A 21,925-nucleotide genomic window follows, 5' to 3' on the forward strand; every position below is an offset into this window, starting at 1 on the left:
TTTGACTTGAGAAAATTGTTTTCGTTTTTGGTTTTTGATTGATGCATGCTGGCTTGGGTAGTTTTTAGAATCTGGATTACTTTTTTGTTTTTTTCGAAGTTTTCAGGGGACTGCACTTTCTCTTTATAGACAGTGCAGGCATCTCCACACTTTTCCTTTAGTAAACAGAGTGGGACCGCACCTGTTTCTTCTGGAGCCTGCGGACCCTGTAAAATTTTTTAAAAAACCTAAAATATCTTCTTCCAGTTAAGTTTAGGTTTCATTTATAATTTTTAATGTCTACCCAGATCTGTATTTTTCCTGTCAAAAATCTCTTGTGGGTGAGTTCTGATGGTATTTTTGTTTTAGATGATTTTCTAGAAGTTTTGCATGCCTGGAATGGTTTTCACTTGGTCTCTGTAGTGACTCAAAGATCATAAGCTTGAGAAACCTTAGATCACCCTGGTGTCTTTTCATCTTCTTGATGAGTCTAACTTGGTTGTGAAATCTATCCTTTGTGAGAAATAGATTTAGTTTTCTCCTTGCAAATCTTTGAACAAACTTTGTTATAAGTTTTGAATTTCATTTTTACAAAAGAAAACATATCTGGATGTTTTTGATTGGTTTGTTATTCTGAACAAATGAATCCTTAGTTTACTAAACAACTAAGCAAAATTTCCTCAAAAAGAATTGAAGCTTTTATTTAATTAGATTTTTAAAAGTTTTTAGATCTCAAAATTAGTTTTTGTAGTTTTGAGTGTTTTTCTAGAACTTGTAGATCTCTTTTGAAGCAAATTGTTTTTTGTAGTTTCGAGTTTTGAAAAAGGAAAGGGATTTATTGTGAGCATTAATTAGTAGTCTCGTTTTGAGTTCTTATTGAAAAAGACAAAAAGGTTTTCTTTCCATTTCCATGTTGAAAGAAAGATTTGTTTCTTAAAGAATTGCATTCTCGAACTCTTTCTTTTAGCTAGAATTTCATTGAAAGAAAAACGAATTGCTTATCATTTTAGGTGCATTTTTAGTGTTTTTGGAGTCGATTCTTCACACCATCAAAGTTTCATTTCCATACGTATTAACTTAAAGAACAACCCATAAAAGAAACGCTTAATTAAAATTGATCTAGTAATCTGTTCTATTTCTAGGGCTTTTATCACCAATATAGCTTAGGCTAGTATCTTGGAGTAGGGAGTAATTAACTCTCCAAGATAGTTAAAAAAAAACAAGTAGATACATCTTGTGGTAGGAAATAAATCCAATTGTAATTGATACATTCTGGGAAGCTTCTCTTAAATGAGTCAATCACGAGATCATGTCTGAACCTTTGAGACAATCAATTCTGTTTCATTGGGAAAGATAGAATATTTGCGCGTATTATAAACGGTAAACCTCAGATTAACCATTATCGAGGAGCCTGGGGTGACTTGTTGGTAAACCTCAGATTGACCATGTCGAGGAGACTTCAAGGGGATTAAGCTTTGTTACTCTACTCTTGCGCATAGATCGGATCGTAGACTGTTCCCCCAGTTGTATTTGTTGTTGTTGGTAACCTTAGTGTCCATAAACTTAAGATTATTTCCTAAGGTGACGGTGAAGAAAGGATCTCACTGTACCTAGAGCAGACATCGACTAGACTCACTTGGACAGTCTGGGGTGTTCTCTTCACTCGAGATGGTTTTGTGAAGAAACTTGTGCCAGTCTGTTTCATTAAGAAGGTTGTTGGGGTAATTGTTCCAACCGCCCTTTCTGTATTAAACTTCTACTACATTGGATTTCATCACCAACTAGTGTTTTTAGTACAGGAAGTTATTGTTTCTGTGTGGTTTGAACTCTTAGATTTTTTAGGTGTGTGATTCAGTTGTTTGTTTCTTTAGAGACTTTAGGTGGTTTTATTGAAATTTTCTTTGTTTACATGTGATTAATTAAATATTTAATCATGGCTGAATTATCGAGACAATCTCATAGACTTCAGGGGAAACCTCCTGAGTATACACCAAGTCAGCTTGAAGGGCTTTGAGCTCTTGTATCACCTAGTGACAGTAGAGTTGGATCACCAGAAGCTGGAGAGTCATCTTTAATTTTTCATCTGGATTATCAAATAAAAACAATAGAGTATATTCAAGAGCCAATTTCATTTTCCAAAGTTACTGGTAGTATTTCTCCTTCCAGTGAATTAGCTAAAGAACCTAAAAAATTTTAGCCTGACACTAAACCTGCTACTACTCCAAATTCAGGATTTTCTTCTCTAACTTCTAGTGTTCATGGTTCACCTAGGGTAGGAAACATCATTACTCAAAATCTTCCTTCTGGCCTCATTTCTATTGAAGAACTTGTTAGTCCAGATGAATACGTAACTCTTCCCTAAAACCAACACACTTTAAATGTTAGGGAGTGTGAATCAATATTCTACAGTCCTTTTAGGAGTGATGCTTGGTATGTATCATTGACAATTTTTTAAGAAAAACCAGGTCTTAGTTTTTCACCACCTTGAATTCCTTTTCATCCTACACCAAGAGGTTATTATCCTTCATCGATCATGTCAAGACAGTCATCTATGTTTTCCCAATCACCGGAAACATTTTTATATGGCGGTCCTTCTATTCCTTCGGGGTACCAGTCACTCACTGGTACTTTTTCAGGAGCATCTCCTCGACCGACTGAACATGAGTTATCAACTGGTAGTAATGGAACTCAAGCATTGAATGCAGAACAAATCCTTATGATGTCTGGTAGTATTCCAAATCCTCAACCTCAAGGTAGTCAGTTATCGCTTGGGGGGCAACCCAAAGTTAGTCAATTACTGCTTGGAGGGCAACCCCAAGGTAGTCATTTACCGCCTGGGGGGCAACCTCAAGGTAGTCAGTTATCACCTGGGGGGAAACCTCAAGGTAGGTGGTTACCACCTAGGGGGAAACCTCAGGGACAGTATATACCTCAAGGTCAACCCCAGACTTAGTACATACCTCAAGGTCAACCCCAGTTTCAGTACATACCTCAAGGTCAACCCTAGTTTCAGTACGTGCCTCAGGGTTATCAACCTCAAGGTCAATACCCAACTCAAGGTTTCCAACTTCCTTCTGGTCAATCATTTTTACAAGGAGCTGGAAATGTACCGCTTAATTTTCAGCCCTACGTTCAACCAGGTTATGGCCCTCCATATGCACAACCTTTTATGGGTCCATACTCCAGATGAATATGGTGTGGGATCCATCTCAAACTCAACAGACTATGCAACTTAATGTGTAGTTATCTAATCAACCTGGACAACCTTTGGTTTCTGGTCCAACCTAGAAACCTGTCCAACCTACTGTTCAAACCCTTGCACCTGGTTTAGTTCAGCAGCCTGGGCCTAGCTCACCTCAGACTCTACCTCAAACTGCTGCAACTACTGCAACTTATGTTCAACCTACCACACCTGTTTCTGGAGTATTTGTAGCTCCAGTTTCTACTATCCCTGCATCAGTGCAAACTCCTCAAGTCTCTGTGCCACAGTCAGGACCTACAGTTTAGACTTCGGTCCAGATGCCTGCAGGACAAGCTAGTCCAAGTACGATTATCACAAGTCAACCACAATTCACCTATCAACCGTACCAAGGACAGTATCAATTTGGTCCTACTATATAAAACCTAGTTTATCAGTATCAACTGTATCCTAGCTATACTTATCAACAGCCTCAACAACCCCAGTTTGGTCCGGTTAATCCTAGTTTCCCAGGAGGTTATAACATTCCTAATGCAAATCCAATTTCCGGTTATCCTGGATATCCTCCTCCTGGAGCTGTTCTCGTTACTCAAGGTTTTCGCGACCCTAACCGTCAATTACCATTTATTGCAACTTTGGATTTACCTGATTTCTCATGCCTTACGAACGATCCGATTTACTATCTTTCGTATTGGCCACCAATGCCTAGTAAGTTGCTCAGTGATATCCCGAAATTCGAGGGTAAGTTAGGAGAGGATTCGTCAAATCATGTTATGAATTATCACCTCTGGTGTGCATCTAATTCAATCATTGATGTTTCAATTCGATTGCGTCTTTTTCAACGAACGCTTAATGGTCTTGCCACCAAATGGTACATTGAGTTACCACGAGCCTCTTTTTATAATTTCAATTAGTTAGCCACTTCTTTCTTAACTCATTTTCAGTTGCCTGTCAGATATGAAAATGGCATGGAACTGTTAACTTCACTAAAACAATCCACGTCCACATATATTTCTGATCATATTCATGAATGGCGACATAGAAGGCGTTTAGTGAAAGTTTTCATTCCGGATCAAATTTTAGTGGAATGGTTCATTAAATCATTGTTACCCAAAATCACTAAAGATGTAGCTAAGGGAGGAGTTGTCACTGAAGAGAAAGTCATTGCTCAGGCTTAGTACCTTGACCTCGTCTATACGCAATCAGGTACTTTACATGAAAAAATCCCTGATCTTCCAAAACATGGTCAAATAATTGCAGCTCCTTCAAGGTCTCATGCCACTGATGGTATGATTGGTTCAAGTAGTACTAAAAGTAAGAAGAAATCTTGAAAGAATTCTTCTCCTATAATAACTTTACCTGATTCCTCGAAAGGAGATTCTTCCATTGAATTTTCTGTCGACATCCATGTCATAGACTCATCTACGACCAAATCAAAATCTGGTAGTAAAAGGAAGGGGAAGAAGAAAAACAAAGAAAATTCAAAAGATAAAACGGATAAAATTTAATCTACTGAAGAAAAATGTAAACCTCGCTATCCTTGTTTCATTTGCGACGAGGATCATTTTACCAAAGACTACCCACATCGAGCAGAGGTTTTGAAAATCGTTAAAGGTTCTCAAACGCCTGTTGTCTTGAAGGATCCTTTTCCTACTCAATATAGTAAGATGATTGGTTCTTCCTCGAATGCCTCAAAAAACCCATTATGATGATGTCTCATGTTAGGATTGCAACGCGATCGGAAGATTATGGTAGTAAAAATCCTGTTGGTGGTAAAGAAGCAAAATCTTCTAATTCAAACACATCAACTACAACTCCTCCTGGTTCTGATGTGCTATAGATCGAGAAACCCAACCCTGAACTAGTAATCAAACCGCCTGCTAAAGGGATACTTCATAAATCAGCTTTCAATCCACATGCGAGACCTGCTCAGAATTGTAACATTGTTGAAGACTTAGCTATTTCCTCTTTAGCAATGTCAGCTTTGGAAGTGCTGCAATCATGCCTAGCACAACGTAAATTACTATTGTCTGCTATAGGAGCTATCGATATATAGGATTTGAACCTAATAATCTTCGATTTAGAGAATAATACACCTCGCCTACCTCATCAAATGGCTTTCCAGATTCCAGTGTTAATCAAAAACAGGCCTTGCTTTCGGACTGTGATTGATGAAGGGGATTCTACGTGTATTATGTCGATCCAGTGTTGGAGATCGCTTGGTTCGCCCACACTCAATCAGTCTCTGACAATTCTAAAGGCTTTTGATGGCCGAGGGTTCCATCCTTTTGGTATTTTTCAGGATTTACCTATAGGGGTCGAAGGCAAAATAGTAAATCTAGATGTGGAAGTGGTTGATGCCCCTCTAGACTACACCCTTCTCTCGGGTCGTAGTTGGTCTTATGCTATGACTGCTATTGTTTCATTGGTCTTTCGGCTTATCAAGTTTCCTCATAACAGAAAGATTGTTACGATAGACCAGTTGACTTATTTCTCATCTGACCTAGCCTCTACAGATAGAATTCAACACGTCGGTAAAACAACTATCCCTTACAAGGATGTTGGAGTAGGTTTGATTAAAGATTCTAGTTTACTAGGAACTTTTTCCTTCTCTCCTCCTAACGTATCATCTTCTATGGCAACTATTCATATGATTTCATTGAACACTATTTCTTTTGATGATCCTTGGATCATACCTCCAATTCTGAGGTGGATTCATTTAATGGCGCGATGCCTTTGAGTCCCTTTGAAATTGCATATCAGGCTGTACAATCATTTTCTGATTCTTGTTCAACTGAAATTGATCCAATGAATGTGGTCCATGGGGAATCACTTTCAATATCAACCTCAGCTACAACAACACTTTCTGATCCTGTTCATACTGATGAGCAGATTCGTGAACTTTTGTCTATTGATGATTTACCATGGGAAGATCTTCATCACCGATCTTCATTTTTACCTGAGCTTGATCATTTTGAAAATGATTTTTCATCTATTTTTACTACTGACTATGTCAAAGAACCACAGAATCCATTGCAACATTCTGATTTTGAGTTAAATTTGGGAAATATCTCTTGAACGGTTCCTATTGACATTTCAGTTAAGCCCAAAATTATTGAAAACATTCATATAGGTGCTTCCTGTACAGACGATGAAATCCAAACTTACAAAGCCCTATTTCAATAATTCCACGACGTGTTTGCCTGGTCATATGAAGAAAGGCTAGGAATCGACCCATCAATTGTTGTCCATGAAATTAAAACATACTCGGATGCTAAACCTGTCCGCAAACATTTATGTCAGATACATCCGAGAAAAGCCGTTGCTATTAAAGCTGAAGTTGAGAAATTACTTCATGCAGGTTTCATTTATCCAGTTCCTTTAACCGATTGGGTATCAAATATTGTTCATGTTAACAAAAAACAAGGAATGATAAGAATATGTATCGACTATAGGGATATTAATCGAGCTTTTCCTAAAGACAATTATCCAACCCCCTATATCAATCAAATTATTGATGATTGTGTCGGTAGTGAAATGTTCTCCTTTATGGATGGTTTTTGCGGTTACAATCATTTCAACATACTCCCTGCTAATTAGCCTAAAACAACTTTCATTTGTCCATGGGGGACATTTGCTTATTCCAAATTACCCTTTAGATTGAAGAACGTTGGAAAAACTTTTCAAAGGGCTATGTCTTACACATTTCATGACATCAAGCACATTGTGCAACCTTATTTCGATGATCTACCTACCCATTCATCACGTAGAGCTGATCATCTCACTCATTTATGAGCTATCTTTATGAGATGTAGGCATTATCGAATTCGGCTGAATCCACACAAATGTGTTTTATGTGTAGAAATGGGTTGCTTACTGGGATTTTTCATTTCAAAGGCTGTCATTTGTGTCGATCCCTCGAAGGTTGAAGCTATCGTCAATCTACCTCCTCCTTCAACTCTTCGCCAACTCCAAAGTTTGCAAGGGAAAGAAAACTTTTTACGTCGTTTCATTCCTAACTATGCCAAGATAACGAAAGGTTTTACCAGGTTGTTGAAATAGAATACTCCATTCTTTTGGGATGAGATCGCTGACAAATATTTTGATGCACTTAAACACGTGTTAACCCATGCACCATTACTGCATCCTCCCAATTACAACCAGGATTACTTTTTGTATCTCGTCGCTTCTCATTCCACCATTGGCATGGTTTTAGTTCAAGAAGATGAATTCAACAATGAACATGTGATTTACTATCTTAGTCGAACTTTGCATCTGATTAACATTAAATATTCACATGTGGAGAAATTGGCCTTGGCAGCTGTCCAAGCTATCCAAAGATTTCGTCACTACATCTTATTATGCAAAACCACGGTAATTTTTAACTGTAATCCTATGATGTATATCTTGACCAAACAATTGCTAGGGGGCATGTATTCCAAATGGATAGTTATCTTGCAGGAATTTGAAAAATCCAAGGCAAAGTAATCTTTGGTTTTTGCTGAACTGATGTGTGATTTCCTACATACTGATACTGAAACATTGGCAGAGCAGCCCATTGAAGATGAATCCTTGTTTCTTATGAATACTTTTGATCCTTGGTATGGAGATATTATTGTTTATCTCAAAACCCAATATTTTCGGCCTGAAATTTCACGATCTCGGCGACGAAAAATACGTTTCTAATCCCAACAATACAATATTATTGGTGATATGCTTTATCGTTATGGAGCGGATTCTATTTTCCGACGTTGTCTAACTCATGAAGAAGCGGAAAAGGTTCTGAATGACTGTCACTATGGAGCATGTGGCGGTCATATGTTTGGGTATGCCACAACCCAAAAGATATTGCACACTGAGTATTTCTAGCCATCCTTATTCAAAGATTGTATCTATGCAATCCGAAAATGCCATAATTGTCAAATCTTTGATCGTAAAATGCGTGCTCCACCTGCTCCTATCCACCCTATTGTTACACAAAAATATCGTCACCATGACTATTTGCAGTCAGTATGGGTCTATCATCACTTGTACTGTCCTCCTAAGAAAGTCTCAGACCTTAGCTCTTCAAGTCAAGCTTTGAAAATGAGAGAAAGACATTGAAAATCAACAAATCTCTGGTTTCACACTTTCTCTCAATGTTGCCTGCGGTCCCGCAACCCCTGTTCACATTACCTACGGACCTGCCCGCTCTATCCCTAAAGGAGTGGGTGTGGACCCCTGTGAAAGTCAAAAAGGCGCAAGTTTATTCTAAAAAACTCACTTTGGGTTAGTTCTAGATGATTCTAGAAGGAATTTTGACGTGGATTGTTCGCTCTTAGGTGGTTCATGCATCCCAAAAGAGAAGGAGCTAATCCCTTGATGAGAGGAGCTATCCCTTTGAAGAAGGACTTTATCCCTTTGAAGGAGGACCTAATAACTTCCCTCCATTGCACTATAAATTAAGGCATTGGGTTGTTGCCAGGGAGGTTAGAAGCTGAACATTTTTTAGGGTAAATGCTGGTGGAATTGACCAGCTATCTATTTTATATACATATGGTTTGGCTCTTACTTATGCTTCAAATGGTCTGAATTCAATTCCATGTTATTCCTCAGTGATCTATCTATGGCTCATAAGTCTGTTGAATATGAATGAATCATATGCTTATGAAGGAAGGTCAGATCCAAACCTCTTCCTGAGACGAACTGTGACTGGGTTAGTGTACTTACTAAGCTTCCTCACTGACTTGATTCAAGATACCAGGAGATGCCGGCCATAATCGACCGTCATGAGTCGCGAGCTAGCAGTGGAGTCACCTTCCAATTTCTTATTCGATGTGTGGAGTCGCCAAGGTAGTTTTGCAGCTTCAAAAAGATGTCTGAGCTCCTGCTACCTTCAGAAGTTCAGCCTCTTAATTTCGGGAATGAATAGACTTCAGGCTCCTGGCAGACGCACCAAAATGTTATCTCAAAATCAGACCCTGATAGGCTGCTGGTCAGGTTGACTCTAAGTAACTATTTCAAACCTACTTTAGGCTGAGGCTTAGCCTCCTCAACCTGAGAGGGCTCTCTCTGGGTGTAATAATGATTTTGATTAAAACTAAGATGGCTAACTCTTGTAGAACAACTGTGACAAATATGAATGCTGGAAATACATCAAACAAGTATCCATTGGGCCTATGCAGTCAACAACACGTCAATACAACAAAGATCTTGACCTTACATGGAAGTCAGGGCATTCAGCATTTGAATATTCAGAATATACACTTATAAGGAACCACACAGTTTATAGATGCATACAGGAAATCAGAGCACATTCAGTGAATTCTGAGTGATTATACATCCATACCACTGTAAACAAAACTAAGAAGAAGACAACATCACACATTCTGAATATGGAAAATCCTTCATGAATCCTGAGAAGTAAAATCAAAATTATATTACTGAAAGTGAGTCTTTACATAAGCCAAATACTATGCTCTGTTATAAAGTTTTCCAACCCTGATTACATTGTTGTTTCAGCTATATATAGAGCTCTTCCACCTAACTAAGGTTCCTCCTCCAGCGTGAGGGGAACTCCAATTCTTCCTATGATGACACCTACTAACACTTTAACTAACTAATAATTACAACTGACTACTAATTGACAGCTCTTGAATCCTAAAACAATTAAGATTCTAATTCTACTAAATCTTCTAGACTTCTAAATCAAATAGGACTCTAATTCCATAACAGCCTTGGTCTACAATCATTTTCGTTCTCTGGCATCTGGTTCCCTTCTGGCGGTGGCTGTGATGGACCTTTAATGCTTCATGTTGCTCTTCGATATCACATGTTTTCCAATGCCCTGAAACATAGGAAACTGCCCCTGTTTATTGGTCCTCGGTTTGCCTCAAAATGTTCGAATCCAAAGAAGCATGCCTTTTATCCTTTAATTACCCAAAATGGAGTAGACTGCCACGTCCTTGATGTGCTGTAAGCCTTTACCATGTACCTGTGTGATGACAAAACCTTTCAAAAAGATTTTCCGCTTTATCAATCATAATTGATCAACTCAATTGTAATATGCAGCTACAGCAGTTTCGTAGCGCGCTACGAAACTGCTGTGTAATTTCAAAAACACAGTCTTGTGCCTTGATTTTGAGCATTGCTAGGAAATAACCGTTCTTTATGTGAAGGCTGTTTCATGTCAAGATAACTGTATCCTCCTGAAGGTGAAGCAAAAGCCCCTCAACAAAGATGGCTAACGGAAAACAGAAACCTGAGAATGAAATGCGCCCGAGCAATATAAATTCTCACAAGATACCATTCAACACACGTTGGTAATAATCATAGTGCCTTGATCGCCAGGCATCTAAACTGCTGCTGATGAGAGATAGAACCAAAGAAACACATTGCTCTTCTGTCAAACTTAAATGAAAGCGCTTTCACAAATTTTGTATTGTTTTTGGTCCACCTTTAAAACATGGGAAACCAGAGTCCTGCAACATTTCAACCAGTAATATGATCCGTTCTGCATGTTTTCTACATGTCAAAAATCCCTGAATGCATAGGACTTTGAAATAGTCGAAGAACTCGCTCGGACTACCCTCTGCATCAGAATCCATTACCTCTAGAAGTTCTCGAGTCAACTTTGAAGGGAGCACTTTCAAAATTCACACCACCAGGAGAATTGGATAGCATAAAACCAAAATCAATATGTATGATATGTCCTTCCTCATCCATCAACAAGTTTCCATTATGTCGATCTTTCACCTGAAGTAGGTAGCACAATATGGAATATCCAGCCATGCTCTCAACAAAGTTTCTCTGAGCAAGCTTGAAAGAAGGTGAGTTTTCCTTGTATTTGTCTGTAAAGAGCTCCCGCAAGCTTGTGATGTTTGGATGCCTGCTTTTAATAGCATGTAATGATGCTGTGTCTGGAATCGTTTCGATCAAAGCAGTATACGAAGAAGTAACAAGAACTTCATAAGGACGCAACCAAAGCGGTAGCCCTGCCTCCTGGAAAATATCATAGAAATGAGAAATAAGCCGCACAGCAAGATGCTCCTGCCTGCAATCATCACCACTTTTCACAATAATAGAGCGGAGATCCCAGCCAGGTAATTTCCCATAGATAGAAGCCTTTCTGATCCTTTCCTTTTTAGTGTACTCTGTACAAAAGCGGAAAAAATTGAACTTCTTTCTTCTGTCCAATTCCATGTGCACGATCCTGGGCTTGTAGATCAACTTGTGGATTCCAGTCACTATCATACAAAATGACCACATCTGTTGTGGCAAGGTTAATACCAAGGCCTCCAGCTCTAGTTGAAAGCAAGAAAACAAACTTTTCACTCCTTTCTTGATTGCAACCAAAAACAGGGCTGGCAGCTATGAAATGATTCCCTTGAAAATGAGACTGGAATACTGAATACACAGCAAAAATTCTGATATATGATAAGATATGCAACTGATGGCTCAAATATCAACAAGATTTGCTCAGCAGATGGATTCGAAACAACGGAAAATATTGTTTGCTCTATTTCCATATCAAAAGGTTGGTACTGCTCTCCTGTTAAAGGAGAAACAGGACATTCAGAAATATTTCCACTTCTTAGATCTCGACGTTGTATTTCTGGTAGCAACTCAATACATTTTTCAATCAACCGCGTTCTCCATTCACACGCAATTTCAATTCTCTCGACCATTTTCTTATCAATACTTTGGGATATAGATTGTTGTTCCAAGTCGCAAAGCCTTTTATGAATTTGATATGCTTCAGGGTAGCGACATCGTTGGATGAAAAACACAACTAGAAGATTTCCAGCAGAAGATGAAGGATCTTGAACAGTTCTATCTAAAAGGCACTTTTGCAAGAACTTTTCCTCATTGTTGTTCCAAGGTAACTCAATCATCCTATCCACTAATTTTCTTCTAATACATAACCAGCATATCTCACCCACTAGAATCTCCATTTCTGTAAGCCAATCCCGACACCTAATCATATCTTCTGCTCCACGTACTCCAGCTGTCATTTGACGATGTTTTGTTTGCTCTGCTCTGACTCGTTGGCAGTGTGTTTTCTGATAAAGATAAGCCTCAGTTAGAAGTCCACACTCAAGCCTGACTCTGACAGCCGTCACAGCCTCAGGAAGAGAAACTACACCTGCCCTCTGGAAGCCTGAATCTGTGATTCCAAACTGGCCATCATGTCCAGAGCAACGTAAGACCATCAAAGCTGCATCTGGATTTTGCCTTTCAAGTAAAACACGTGCCACTTTCGGATGTGTAGTCGAACTGACAATTTCTGGAAGAAGATGACAGGCCTCCTCTGTATTATCATCCAACAGATAAAAGACTAATGATTCAACAACTAAATTTCTGGTGATGCCAAAGGTTCCAGCATAATCATCCACTATATTTCTCCAGTCCGTGTTAGGAACATTCCAATGGCGATCAAATAAGTAATAAAGAAAAATTTCTCTTTTTGCAAGGATGAGACCAGAACTTCCTTCTAGAAAAAGGAGATCAACAGCTGCACGCAAATTTTCTGGTGGATATGTGGGTCAATCCAGTCCATCCTTGAATGGCGACTAAGATAAATTCCCACCTTATCGCAGCCAGCTTAGTTCATAGGCCTCTTTTCCTAGTTCTCCATCGTAATCTTGCCCTACGCTCAGATTAGCCAAGGCATCCTCGATGAACAAAGTTGCTTGAGATTGAGACACAGACAGTGATGTATTATTTAAAACCATGATCTTCCAAAAGTTCATGACTTGGATGCTGAAAAGAAGGAAAAGACTTTGGCATGGAACCAACTAGCGAACTACTTCCAGCAAAACTGCCACTGCCAAGACATGATCCATGAAGAGAAGATGCAAGCTTTGAGGATGCCATTGTTCCCCCATGGTTGTCTGATGGTGTTGATCCAAAGAAAAACCCAACAGAATTACTAGGTGGACTTTCTGATATGGTGCTTTGTCGGTTGCGAAATATTGGCTATGGATTCAAACAAATCCCCAATTTCGTAGCGCAATATGAATTATGCGCTACGAGATCACCTAAAACATGTTGCGCTGCGAATCTGATAAAGGGATTTATGTGCTGCGAAATCACCTAGACAATTTCAGCTTTGAAACGAGTTTGGACATATGATATCCATGTGAGATGTGAGACCAATGATAGACTAAGACAGAGAATTGACCCCTTTACACATACCAACAATACTCTTAACAAGACTCCTATTCAAACTATTTAGACTCTAAAACCAGATGCAAAGACTAGACCCAAAATTGACACCAACCCTTTGACAAACAATCGAAATGGGGTGAACAATTTAAAAAAAAATTCTTGAGTGATAACAGTGGCTCCACTAGGGATAGTGTGCCCTTGTGGTACATTAAGAACCTGTAGCTCCAGTGCCGCTATCCATCCTCTAGAAGAAAACTTTGAACTTCTGCCCAATCTGCTCCTCAAGCCTTGAATAATTTTTTGTAAGAAGAATTCAAACTGCACCTACTGAAATAGATGCTCAGTCAACCTACCCTGAGCTTATTTGCATTTTCTTACCTACCTACCCTATCAGCTGCAAGCTCCACTTGTAGCTCAAGCAACATGATATTTCCAATAAAGCCAATCAATTGTCCTCTCTGATATTGGAGGCTCTTGACTGCATTCAACCTCAAAATAACCATGGTAGTGAGATGACCAAATCAACTCATAATATATTTGATCTTCATAATGCAAATGAAAATGAAAGACCGGAGTGCAAAGCTTGTCGATATATTCACTTATAGGGTCAAATAATACATGGTTATGTTGATGATCATCATAACATTCTACATCTTTAGACAGCTGATTCTCAACCACACAAGATTCTTTTGATATGCTATCGAACTGCTTTTCTGAATGCTGCCTACAAATAATGTAATTTTCCTCTTTCTTATGATCATTTATTGTTGTAAGCTGCTAAGAAGTTTGACATAAAAAACCAACCTTTTCCTCTGCCTGAGGGTCGTAAAAGCTATCTTCCAGTACTTCTTCTTGCTGTTTGCAATCAATTTCATATTCTTTATGATCAAAAGACCGACAAATCTGCTGCATCTTTTCATTCATGTCAAAGGATGAAACATGGTTTTCACAAATAAACCCCTGCTGATCTTCATGTTGCGTTTCATGAGATGTTATACTTTCTTCTTGGTGCTAAAATGCATTGTTATGAAGAGCCTCTAAAATTTCTTCATCCATAAATTCATCATCATCATAACAATCCTCCAAGTACTGAATAAGACTTAAAGAATGTCTACAGCAATCTTTGAGCAGCAATAAGGAAGGATAACATTCTTTATACATCTCATAGAATTCATCATGAAAACTAGCAAGCGAATATATTGAACCATTTTCCAAATTTTTATACCAAGACCATGCTTTTCCTTCTAAAATGGTCATAAACATCTTCATGAGACAATCTTCAGGGAAATGAACCTTAAGACTGCGTACATGCATATGAAACCTAACCAAATGAAGAGCAGCATCGTCTTTCTTTTCATTTTTGAATATTGGAAGATCCTCTAACCAATCAACCTTTGGCATAGGATTTGGAAAACCAGGGATATGAGACCGATTCATAGGAGCATACCTGGCATTCATTCTTGTAGTGGAACTCATTTTGAAACTTCATCAAGCTACTGATCTTCTAGCAGTGGAGTCACCTTCCAATTTCTTATTCGATGTGTGGATTCGCCAAGGTAGTTTTGCAGCTTCAAAAAGATGTCTGAGCTCCTGCTACCTTCAGAAGTTCAGCCTCTTAATTTCGGGAATGAATAGACTTCAGGCTCCTGGCAGACGCACCAAAATGTTATCTCAAAATCAGACCCTGATAGGCTGCTGGTCAGGTTGACTCTAAGTAACTATTTCAAACCTACTTTAGGCTGAGGATTAGCCTCCTCAACCTGAGAGGGCTCTCTCTGGGTGTAATAATGATTTTGATTAAAACTAAGATGGCTAACTCTTGTAGAACAACTGTGACAAATATGAATGCTGGAAATACATCAAACAAGTATCCATTGGGCCTATGTAGTCAACAACACGTCAATACAACAAAGATCTTGACCTTACATGGAAGTCAGGGCATTGAGCATTTGAATATTCAGAATATACACTTATAAGGAACCACACAGTTTATAGATGCATATAGGAAATCAGAGCACATTCAGTGAATTCTGAGTGATTATACATCCATACCACTGTAAACAAAACTAAGAAGAAGACAACATCACACATTCTGAATATGGAAAATCCTTCATGAATCCTGAGAAGTAAAATCAAAATTATATTACTGAAAGTGAGTCTTTACATAAGACAAATACTATGCTCTGTTATAAAGTTTTCCAACCCTGATTACATTGTTGTTTCAGCTATATATAGAGCTCTTCCACCTAACTGAGGTTCCTCCTCCAGCGTGAGGGGAACTCCAATTCTTCCTATGATGACACCTACTAACACTTTAACTAACTAATAATTACAACTGACTACTAATTGACAGCTCTCGAATCCTAAAACAATTAAGATTCTAATTCTACTAAATCTTCTAGACTTCTAAATCAAATAGGACTCTAATTCCATAACAGCCTTGGTCTACAATCTTTTTCGTTCTCTGGCATCTGGTTCCCTTCTGGCGGTGGCTGTGATGGACCTTTAATGCTTCATGTTGCTCTTCGATATCACATGTTTTCCAATGCCCTGAAACATAGGAAACTGCCCCTGTTTATCGGTCCTCGGTTTGCCTCAAAATGTTCGAATCCAAAGAAGCATGCCTTTTATCCTTTAATTACCCAAAATGGAGCAGACTGCCACGTCCTTGATGTGCTGTAAGCCTTTCCCATGTACCTGTGTGATGACAAAACCTTTCAAAAAGATTTTCCGCTTTATCAATCATAATTGATCAACTCAATTGTAATATGCAGCTACAGCAGTTTTGTAGCGCGCTACGAAACTGCTGTGTAATTTCAAAAACACAGTCCTGTGCCTTGATTTCGAGCATTGCTAGGAAATAACCGTTCTTTATGTGAAGGCTGTTTCGTGTCAAGATAACTGTATCCTCCTGAAGGTGAAGCAAAAGCTCCTCAACAAAGATGGCTAACGGAAAACAAAAACCTGAGAATGAAATGCGCCCGAGCAATATAAATTCTCACAAGATACCATTCAACACACGTTGGTAATAATCATACTGCCTTGATCGCCAGGCATCTAAACTGCTGCTGATGAGAGATAGAACCAAAGAAACACATTGCTCTTCTGTCAAACTTAAATGAAAGCGCTTTCGCAAATTTTGTATTGTTTTTGGTCCACCTTTAAAACATGGGAAACCATAGTCCTGCAACATTTCAACCAGTAATATGATTCGTTCTGCATGTTTTCTACATGTCAAAAATCCCTGAATGCATAGAACTTTGAAATACTCGAAGAACTCGCTCGGACTACTCTCTGCATCATAATCCATTACCTCTAGAAGTTCTCGAGTCAACTTTGAAGGGAGCACTTTCAAAATTCATACCACCAGGAGAATTGGATAGCATAAAACCAAAATCAATATGTATGATATGTCCTTCCTCATCCATCAACAAGTTTCCATTATGTCGATCTTTCACCTGAAGTAGGTAGCACAATATGGAATATCCAGCCATGCTCTCAACAAAGTTTCTCTGAGCAAGCTTGAAAGAAGGTGATTTTTCCTTGTATTTGTCTGTAAAGAACTCCCGCAAGCTTGTGATGTTTGGATGCCTGCTTTTAATAGCATGTAATGATGCTGTGTCTGGAATCGTTTCGATCAAAGCAGTATACGAAGAAGTAACAAGAACTTTATAAGGACGCAACCAAAGCGGTAGCCCTGCCTCCTGGAAAATATCATAAAAATGAGAAATAAGCCGCACAGCAAGATGCTCCTGCCTGCAATCATCACCACTTTTCACAATAATAGAGCGGAGATCCCAACCAGGTAATTTCGCATAGATAGAAGCCTTTCTGATCCTTTCCTTTTTAGTGTACTCTGTACAGAAGCGGAAAAAATTGAACTTCTTTCTTCTGTCCAATTCCATGTGCACAATCCTGGGCTTGTAGATCAACTTGTGGATTCCAGTCACTGTCATACAAAATGACCACATCTATTGTGGCAAGGTTAATACCAAGGCCTCCAGCTCTAGTTGAAAGCAAGAAAACAAACTTTTCACTCCTTTCTTGATTGCAACCAAAAACAGGGCTGGCAGCTATGAAATGATTCCCTTGAAAATGAGACTGGAATACTGAATAACACAGCAAAAATCCTGATATATGATAAGATATGCAACTGATGGCTCAAATATCAACAAGATTTGCTCAGCAGATGGATTGGAAACAGCGGAAAATATTGTTTGCTCTATTTCCATATCAAAAGGTTGGTACTGCTCTCCTGTTAAAGGAGAAACAGGACATTCAGAAATATTTCCACTTCTTAGATCTCGACGTTGTATTTCTGGTAGCAACTCAATACATTTTTCAATCAACCGCGTTCTCCATTCACACGCAATTTCAATTCTCTCGACCATTTTCTTATCAATACTTTGGGATATAGATTGTTGTTCCAAGTCGCAAAGCCTTTAATGAATTTGATATGCTTCAGGGTAGCGACATCGCTGGATGAAAAACACAACTAGAAGATTTCCAGCAGAAGATGAAGGATCTTGAACAGTTCTATCAAAAAGGCACTTTTGCAAGAACTTTTCCTCATTGTTGTTCCAAGGTAACTCAATCATCCTATCCACTAATTTTCTTCTAATACATAACCAGCATATCTCACCCACTAGAATCTCCATTTCTGTAAGCCAATCCCGACACCTAATCATATCTTCTGCTCCACGTACTCCAGCTGTCATTTGACGATGTTTTGTTTGCTCTGCTCTGACTCGTTGGCAGTGTGTTTTCTGATAAAGATAAGCCTCAGTTAGAAGTCCACACTCAAGCCTGACTCTGACAGCCGTCACAGCCTCAGGAAGAGCAACTACACCTGCCCTCTGGAAGCCTGAATCTGTGATTCCAAACTGGCCATCATGTCCAGAGCAACGTAAGACCATCAAAGCTGCATCTGGATTTTTCCTTTCAAGTAAAACACGTGCCACTTTCGGATGTGTAGTCGGACTGACAATTTCTGGAAGAAGACGACAGGCCTCCTCTGTATTATCATCCAACAGATAAAAGACTAATGATTCAACAACTAAATTTCTGGTGATGCCAAAGGTTCCAGCATAATCATCCACTATATTTCTCCAATCCGTGTTAGGAACATTCCAATGGCGATCAAATAAGTAATAAAGAAAAATTTCTCTTTTTGCAAGGATGAGACCAGAACTTCCTTCTGGAAAAAGGAGATCAACAGCTGCATGCAAATTTTCTGGTGGATATGTGGGTCGATCCAGTCCATCCTTGAATGGCCACTGAGATAAATTCCCACCTTATCACAGCCAGCTTAGTTCATAGGCCTCTTTTCCTAGTTCTCCATCGTAATCTTGCCCTACGCTCAGGTTAGCCAAGGCATCCTCGATGAACAAAGTTGCTTGAGATTGAGACACAGACAGTGATGTATTATTTAAAACCATGATCTTCCAAAAGTTCATGACTTGGATGCTGAAAAGGAGGAAAAGACTTTGGCATGGAACCAACTAGCGAACTACTTCCAGCAAAACTGCCACTGCCAAGACATGATCCATGAAGAGAAGATGCAAGCTTTGAGGATGCCATTGTTCCCCCATGGTTGTCTGGTGGTGTTGATCCAAAGAAAAACCCAACAGAATTACTAGGTGGAATTTCTGATATGGTGCTTTGTCGGTTGGGAAATATTGGCTATGGATTCAAACAAATCCCCAATTTCGTAGCGCAATATGAATTATGCGCTACGAGATAACCTAAAACATGTTGCGCTGGGAATCTGATAAAGGGATTTATGTGCTGCGAAATCTCCTAGACAATTTCAGCTTTGAAACGAGTTTGGACATATGATATCCATGTGAGATGTGAGACCAATGATAGACTAAGACAGAGAATTGACCCCTTTACACATACCAACAATACTCTTAACAAGACTCCTATTCAAACTATTTAGACTCTAAAACCAGATGCAAAGACTAGACCCAAAATTGACACCAACCCTTTGACAAACAATCGAAATGGGGTGAACAATTTAAAAAAAAAATCTTGAGTGATAACAGTGGCTCCACTAGGGATAATGTGCCCTTGTGGTACATTAAGAACCTGTAGCTCCAGTGCCGTTATCCATCCTCTAGAAGAAAACTTTGAACTTCTGCCCAATCTGCTCCTCAAGCCTTGAATAATTTTTTGTAAGAAGAATTCAAACTGCACCTACTGAAATAGATGCTCAGTCAACCTACCCTGAGCTTATTTGCATTTTCTTACCTACCTACCCTATCAGCTGCAAGCTCCACTTGTAGCTCAAGCAACATGATATTTCCAATAAAGCCAATCAATTGTCCTCTCTGATATTGGAGGCTCTTGACTGTATTCAACCTCAAAATAACCATGGTAGTGAGATGACCAAATCAACTCATAATATATTTGATCTTCATAATGCAAATGAAAATGAAAGACCGGAGTGCAAAGCTTGTCCATATATTCACTTATAGGGTCAAAGAATACATGGTTATGTTGATGATCATCATAACATTCTACATCTTTAGACAGCTGATTCTCAACCACACAATATTCTTTTGATATGCTATCTAACTGCTTTTCTGAATGCTGCCTACAAACAATGTAATTTTCCTCTTTCTTATGATCATTTATTGCTGTAAGCTGCTGAGAAGTTTGACATAAAAAACCAACCTTTTCCTCTGCCTGAGGGTCGTAAAAGCTATCTTCCAGTACTTCTTCTTGCTGTTTGCAATCAATTTCATATTATTTATGATCAAAAGACCGACAAATCTGCTGCATCTTTTCATTCATGTCAAAGGATGAAACATGGTTTTCACAAATAAACCCTTGCTGATCTTCATGTTGCGTTTCATGAGATGTTATACTTTCTTCTTGGTGCTGAAATGCATTGTTATGAAGAGCCTCTAAAATTTCTTCATCCATAAATTCATCATCATCATAACAATCCTCCAAGTACTGAATAAGACTTAAAGAATGTCTACAGCAATCTTTGAGCAGCGATAAGGAAGGATAACATTCTTTATACATCTCATAGAATTCATCATGAAAACTAGCAAGCGAATATATTGAACCATTTTCCAAATTTTTATACCAAGACCATGCTTTTCCTTCTAAAGTGGTCATAAACATCTTCATGAGACAATCTTCAGGGAAATGAACCTTAAGACTGCGTACATGCATATGAAACCTAACCAAATGAAGAGAAGCATCGTCTTTCTTTTCATCTTTGAATATTGGAAGATCCTCTAACCAATCAACCTTTGGCATAGGATTTGTAAAACCAGGGATATGAGACCGATTCATAGGAGCATACCTGGCATTCATTCTTGTAGTGGAACTCATTTTGAAACTTCATCAAGCTACTGATCTTCTAGCAGTGAAGTCACCTTCCAATTTCTTATTCGATGTGTGGATCGCCAAGGTAGTTTTGCAGCTTCAAAAAGATGTCTGAGCTCCTGCTACCTTCAGAAGTTCAGCCTCTTAATTTCGGGAATGAATAGACTTCAGGCTCCTGGCAGACGCACCAAAATGTTATCTCAAAATCAGACCCTGATAGGCTGCTGGTCAGGTTGACTCTAAGTAACTATTTCAAACCTACTTTAGGTTGAGGCTTAGCCTCCTCAACCTGAGAGGGCTCTCTCTGGGTGTAATAATGATTTTGATTAAAACTAAGATGGCTAACTCTTGTAGAACAACTGTGACAAATATGAATGCTGGAAATACATCAAACAAGTATCCATTGGGCCTATGCAGTCAACAACACGTCAATACAACAAAGATCTTGACCTTACATTGAAGTCAGGGCATTCAGCATTTGAATATTCAGAATATACACTTATAAGGAACCACACAGTTTATAGATGCATACAGGAAATCAGAGCACATTCAGTGAATTCTGAGTGATTATACATCCATACCACTGTAAACAAAACTAAGAAGAAGACAACATCACACATTCTGAATATGGAAAATCCTTCATGAATCCTGAGAAGTAAAATCAAAATTATATTACTGAAAGTGAGTCTTTACATAAGCCAAATACTATGCTCTGTTATAAAGTTTTCCAACCGTGATTACATTGTTGTTTCAGCTATATATAGAGCTCTTCCACCTAACTGAGGTTCCTCCTCCAGCGTGAGGGGAACTCCAATTCTTCCTATGATGACACCTACTAACACTTTAACTAACTAATAATTACAACTGACTACTAATTGACAGCTCTCGAATCCTAAAACAATTAAGATTCTAATTCTACTAAATCTTCTAGACTTCTAAATCAATAGGACTCTAATTCCATAACAGCCTTGGTCTACAATCATTTTCGTTCTCTGGCATCTGGTTCCCTTCTGGCGGTGGCTGTGATGGACCTTTAATGCTTCATGTTGCTCTTCGATATCACATGTTTTCCAATGCCCTGAAACATAGGAAACTGCCCCTGTTTATCGGTCCTCGGTTTGCCTCAAAATGTTCGAATCCAAAGAAGCATGCCTTTTATCCTTTAATTACCCAAAATGGAGCAGACTGCCACGTCCTTGATGTGATTTAAGCCTTTCCCATGTACCTGTGTGATGACAAAACCTTTCAAAAAGA

The 21,925-nt window shown here is 38.8% G+C and overlaps 4 pseudogenes; all 4 read right to left on the reverse strand.

The window, feature by feature from the left end:
• Window positions 1–10,506: 10,506 nt before the first annotated feature.
• Window positions 10,507–11,359, reverse strand: LOC149243460 (phosphatidylinositol 4-kinase beta 1 pseudogene; annotated as a pseudogene).
• A 128-nt stretch (window positions 11,360–11,487) lies between these two features.
• On the reverse strand, window positions 11,488–12,891 carry LOC149243461 (E3 ubiquitin-protein ligase HOS1 pseudogene; annotated as a pseudogene).
• A 3,434-nt stretch (window positions 12,892–16,325) lies between these two features.
• Window positions 16,326–17,232, reverse strand: LOC149243462 (phosphatidylinositol 4-kinase beta 1 pseudogene; annotated as a pseudogene).
• Window positions 17,233–17,400: 168 nt separating this feature from the next.
• LOC149243463 (E3 ubiquitin-protein ligase HOS1 pseudogene) lies at window positions 17,401–18,765 on the reverse strand (annotated as a pseudogene).
• Between the last annotated feature and the right edge of the window lie 3,160 nt (window positions 18,766–21,925).

The sequence above is a fragment of the Pinus tabuliformis genome, chromosome 8, assembly GCF_031772625.1.
Source record: "Pinus tabuliformis cultivar Carrire ecotype Pingquan chromosome 8, CPIR1, whole genome shotgun sequence".
Classification (NCBI taxonomy): Eukaryota; Viridiplantae; Streptophyta; class Pinopsida; order Pinales; family Pinaceae; genus Pinus; species Pinus tabuliformis.